Source organism: Castanea sativa, chromosome 5 (assembly GCF_040712315.1).
Source record: "Castanea sativa cultivar Marrone di Chiusa Pesio chromosome 5, ASM4071231v1".
In the NCBI taxonomy this organism is placed as follows: domain Eukaryota; kingdom Viridiplantae; phylum Streptophyta; class Magnoliopsida; order Fagales; family Fagaceae; genus Castanea; species Castanea sativa.
In genome coordinates, this window is record NC_134017.1 from 17,285,517 (window position 1) to 17,291,288 (window position 5,772).

At 32.5% G+C, this 5,772-nt stretch overlaps 1 long non-coding RNA gene across 1 annotated transcript; it reads left to right on the plus strand.

Moving 5' to 3' along the window:
* The first annotated feature begins 1,548 nt into the window (after positions 1-1,548).
* LOC142637370 (uncharacterized) lies at positions 1,549-3,762 on the plus strand. The gene is made up of 3 exons (XR_012844614.1): positions 1,549-1,766; positions 2,374-2,425; positions 3,481-3,762. It is a non-coding gene; the product is annotated as an uncharacterized LOC142637370 (long non-coding RNA).
* The last annotated feature ends 2,010 nt before the right edge of the window (positions 3,763-5,772 follow it).

Consider the following 5,772-nt stretch of genomic DNA (forward strand, 5'->3'; position numbering starts at 1 on the left):
TTAATCCTTTAAGTTATTCATCATATATTTATGAAATCCAATTTCATAAATATATACTTTGGTAATTCCTTACTAAAGTGGTTAGGCCTAACACTTTGAATAACCAAACTCATTAAACTTATCTCAAGGGAATATTTTATATTTCCATTAAGAGACTATGAATTCCATCTTGAGAATATATGTTCCATCAACACTAAATGTGGTTGTCCAACATACTAAGATTTTGATTATAATTTTAGATCTCACTCTTGATATATCAAAGCAACCTACACTTTATGATCAAGTCCATTATTCTCTTAGGATTAAGAGTTCATGTAAATAGAAGTCGTAAGATTTATTATTCATTTGATAGTTGTTAGAAAAATAATAAATCTCACAGCGGTCCAATTCAATATGTCTTAGCTCTTAAAATGTATCAACATATCAACTAGAAGTCTCCACTTCCATGATCAAGACAAATCATCTTAGTTGATATGTTATAACCTTCGTAGATGAAACACCTAATTTCATCACTGACTACGAACTATAATTCTGAGTTTACAAAGAACTTGTGATTTATATGTTTTGTAACTAAATTAAGTAAATCACATACTATGCATCTCATGGACTATATGATAATGTCTAAATTTTCATGTTACCATTATTTTAGATAATAATAAAACAACTTTATTAATCACAATATTAAGTCATACATAATGTCATGCATAGCATCATACAATAGGATTTAAGGGCACACATCCTAGCAGTGTCTCCACCTCGCCTTCAACGCCACTCTCACTCTTAGCTGCATCTCCACCTTGCCACTGACGCCACACCTCACCCTTTGTCACCGTGACTCAAGATTTTTTTTTTTTGGTTTTTTTTCTCTCATTGCAAAAAATAATTAGCATTTTTTATTTTCTGTATTGTTAATTTGTGTAGACAGTATAGTTGTGTTTGTAGTTGAAAATGAAGAAAACAGAATTTTTTTATTTTTATTTTTTATTGAGATTTGGCCCCTAGTTCAAGCCCTTAAACAGAAAATTGAAAAAAAAAAAAAATTTAGGGGCATGGAGGGGTGGGGTGGGTTTGGGGTTTAAAAAAAAAAACCCGTTTATTAAACAGGGGGGGTTCAGGTTTTTGGGGCGGGCCCGTGGTCGGGTTTGGACATAAAAAAAACCCGCCCTGAACTCGACTTGTTGCCATTCTTATGTAACCTCTCATACACATGATCTACTTCCTTTATTCAATGGCTAGCCTCTTCTCCATCTCAAGTTTTGTGTCCAAGTATGTTAGAAATGCATAAGCATCAAACCTTGTTCCTATCCATTCACCAAACTATCAGAAAATTGAAGAAAATTCGAGAATTTAAATAAGATGGGATCATTTTTCTAACGATTTGGTGTTGACTCCAAGATTCTCTATTTCACGGGGTGTTAACTCTAGCTAAGCAATCCTAGGTGTCATGTCCTTGTCAGTTTAAAAAAAAAATATATATATATGGGAGAGGTCAGATTTTTTGGCCCTCCCACGTGCCCCCACCTAACCCCACTACCCATCACTCCCCACCACTCAATTTTTTCTCTTATCTCTTACTCTTTTGGCTGGCTCTCACATTTCCTTCTCTCTTTCTTTTTTTCTTTCTTTTCTCTTCACTTAAACCCACTCATTCCTCACCTCACCCGCCGGCCTCCTCTCCAAAACACACCATCTCACTATCATTTTTCTGGCAATATCACCAGAAAAATTCTTAGGAACCCATAAGCATCTTCATCATTTTATTTGAGGTAAAAATTTCTAATCTTTTGATGGGTTTTACACTTTTGCTTGAGGATAGTTTTATCTAAGTTTTGATAATGATACCCATGTGATTTATGTGCATTGGAAGTGATATTTATGTGTTTTTATGTATGGGTTTTGTATTGGTGGAATTTTTTATGAGTGGGTATATATATTTTTTGTGCTATAATGGCTATTCAAGGTTTATGTATGGTGGAAAAATTTAGGGGTTTTAAGTTATAATGTATGATGGTTGGTAAAATTAATTTTTGCCATTGTCATTGGGTTTATTTGGAGTTAGTGAAATTCTAAATTTCTTGTCTAGGAGGATATGTTGATTTTTGCCTACATGGGTCTCTTAATGATGTAGTGTAAATCTTATGAAAATTAGTCATAATGTTGGAGATATTATGAAGTGGGTTAACTTTATAAATTGGAGTTGATACCTTGTGAATAAATTTGTTGAGAAACCTTGTGAATGGTATATATTATTTTTGATGAGGTTAAATAGTAGGCTTGCCTAATTAAGTGTTTATTTGGCAAATCCTAAATTTTGGTTAGATATAATTTCAAGTTTTGTACTTATTGTGATAGGTTTACTTGATAATTGTTTAGGTTCTAGCTAATCTCCTTGGAGCTTGGAGAGTTAGGCTTTTATGGTTGCGAGGTAAGTAGCTTCTTAATGGGATATTTTTAGAAAAATAACCATATTTCATAAATGATGTTCTTGGGTCAAACACATTTTGAAAAATTATATATGGATATATGTTTTCTTAAAATTGTTGTGTTGTGACCCTATTACATATTATTATATATGAAAATGCATCATATTTGGTATTGCATTTGGGGAAATGCATGAATTGTTGATATGAAAAAATGAGCATCTTTTATTTAATCTTTGATAAGGAAATTATGGATTCCATGGTATAATAGAAAATTTAAAGATGCTTATCTTGTCTTAGTACTTGAAAAATTAATAAAAAATCTTTGTGGCAAGAATGAAGTTGAAAACCTTACAAACTTGGTGGAAGTAGATTATTTAAGGTTTTTCTAAAACTACTTGGATATAAACTATGTGTTTCAAAGTAATGTAACTTGTGAGCATTAAGTAGTTTTAACACCATGCCGTGTGTGATTTCCTAGTGATCACCCGATTTGGTTTTCGTAGTCTTTGTGACAACGGAATCAAATCTAGGTCAATGCCCTTTCATTTTGGACGACGCGTTCTTCCCTGCTGTCCATGGGGGGAAGAGGTTCCTTAATTGTGTGTGGGTGAGGCTGCTGTCCATGGGGCCAAAAGACCACATGCAAGAGAGGTCCTATTTGACGCGCTCTCTCTGCTGCCCATGGGGATAGAGGAAAACCTTGAGGGTATGGGTGAGGCTGTTGTCCATGGGGCCAAGAGTCTGCATACCAGAGAGGACAATATCATGCTAGTTGTGAATGGTTGGATCCCCTGACCGATCTATGTGGTAGTGTGGAATATTATTGTGATAATTTGTCTTATATTAGATATTATGGCTTTGGAATTTATATTGTTAGTGCTCACAGAATATAGTATATTGTTTCAAGGTAGTTACTTAGAGAAATTTGGTATTTCATTATTTAACCATTCTTGTCATATTATTATTATTGAAGTTGGAACTTGTATTTCCCCCACCCCCATTAATGATGCTACTTACTGGGGCTTGTCTCATTCCATTATTTTTATAAACTTTTCAGAGTAGGCAACAATATTTTGAGACAGCTTTTGGTGGCTAATAGTAGTTAGACTAACTACTGATGGAGGCTGAACTTTTGTAATAGAGTTTATTTGATGATGTACATTTTAGAATAGGCTTGACTCATTCTTTTGTATATTATAGTAGTTGTGACTATGTTTCCCACTGATGAGACAAGCTGTTGAAATATAATTATTATTCAGACCTCTATTCTTTTGTGGCCAATAGTTTTTGTAATTAATGCTTAGAGCTCTGACTTACTTTGAGAGTATATTCAATGAAATTATTAAGATAATTCTTGATGTTGATACTTGATAGGATTTATGTGGATTGAATTGTCGAAAAGCAAAAATTTACAGGTACTTGAGATGTCTTTCTCACGCTTTGAACCCTCTGGGGTTTGGGGCGTGACACTAGGTGCTAACTCCTAGAATGTAACATGTAATTTTTATGCTCTTTAAATTCTTTGTTATATATCAAGTTTTAGTTTTGTCCTTACCGTTTGAAAAGAAAAGAAAAAAGGTTTTTGTTTTGTTACATCATTCCTTTAACATCAAGCCTTTTTATTTTTCTTAATTGTACCAATAGCATATCAAATTTGTTTACTTGATGAAGGTTGCACCAGAGGATAACAATTTTTCTGACAACTTTATAGCTGAATGCAATAAGTAAACACTGTTCACAACTTTCATATTATTTTTTTTCTTTCATTTCATTTGAAGTCTAGTACATGCTAATAATTCTTATTCTTGCAAAAGCTGTAGCAGGTATCGATATGGTCTTTTGCTTCATTCACACCTGCAAGTTAATAACATCCATTAGAATTAAATATATATATATATTATATCCTAAGGAATGAAATATGAACTCAATGGTTTTAATTAGTACCTGAAACAAAACTGGTCGACATGGACTCTGAATACAACCATAGATGACATCTGTGACAGAGGCTCTGCATAACTTCTTACAATTAGCATAACAACGACTCAAATTACGATTATCACCCTTCCAACGTTCCTGACAATACGCATCACATTCCACAACGCAATCTTGGGGTGTCGCCATCCGCGAAAGGGAAGGATATGGTGCTACAACAAGCACAAGCATAAATAGCATCACCATCATATTCACAATTCTCCTCATGTTTTCCTCTTGTATAACTCTAAACTTTCTTCCTTTTTGAAATCTGATCTAATACTATTTTATATATATAGGTGAAGTTCTGCCAGGTGCCATGCATGTTTGGGACTTCTACCTGGACACGCAGTAAAATATCTAATATATCTAAGAAAAGTAGAGACATTGCAAAACTTCTACCATTTGAGATGTCTAATTATTAGTTGACATGTCATGTTCGACTTAACTAAGTGCTATTTGAAATATCTAAAACTTTGTCATGTGGACCAATTATGCCACAAGCATGTTTTTTACTGGAATATTAAAAACATTATTGATAATTGTAGAACTTTAGAACGAAATTTAAAACTTTGGCTTCATCCATGTTATTTAAAGCTACAATAATCGTAGAGCCTTAAATGACTAATTAAAAGTGAAAATTTTTCCTAATATGATGCAGATTATTTAAAAGCACAATAATTACATAACTTCAAATAATTAAGGAACTTTAAATGAAATTAATTAAAAGGAAGAAGATTTCCTAATATGATATAGGTTATTTAAAGGCACAATAATTAAATAGCTTTAAATAGTTAGAGAGCTTTAAATGAAAATTTAAAAAAATAAAAAATAAACTAGCAAAATTATGAGCCAGTTATAACCAAATACCATATTTAAATCATTCCTAAAAAGTATACCATTTAACCATTAAAAAAAAAAAACATTGTAAGTTCCAATTAGCTTTACTCATAAAATCTCTAGTAAAATATCTTGTTGTCATCAAGGAAATTTAGGTTTAGAACCCCCACTTATACTAAAACCCAATCGTTATCTTTTCTTATGATAGAAAGTAATCATCATAGAATTAATGCTCAATTATTTAAAGAATAGATATGAGAAATAGATGACCACAATGAACACATGAACAAATATTATATTTAGATATTAAATTCAATAAAGATGTGGTATAAAAGCCTATATGTACACCCTCCAATAATGTATTACAACATCAACTTAGGCTGAAGGCAATAATAGAGTCTAAAACACTAGAACACACTCTCATTACATAATATATACTTGAACTATTAAAAACAAAAATTCGTTACACTAGTATAAGTGCTTGTGAGGTGTGGGGGCCAAGGGTCGGGTTTCAAGTCTTTAGGAGGGAGTTTTACAC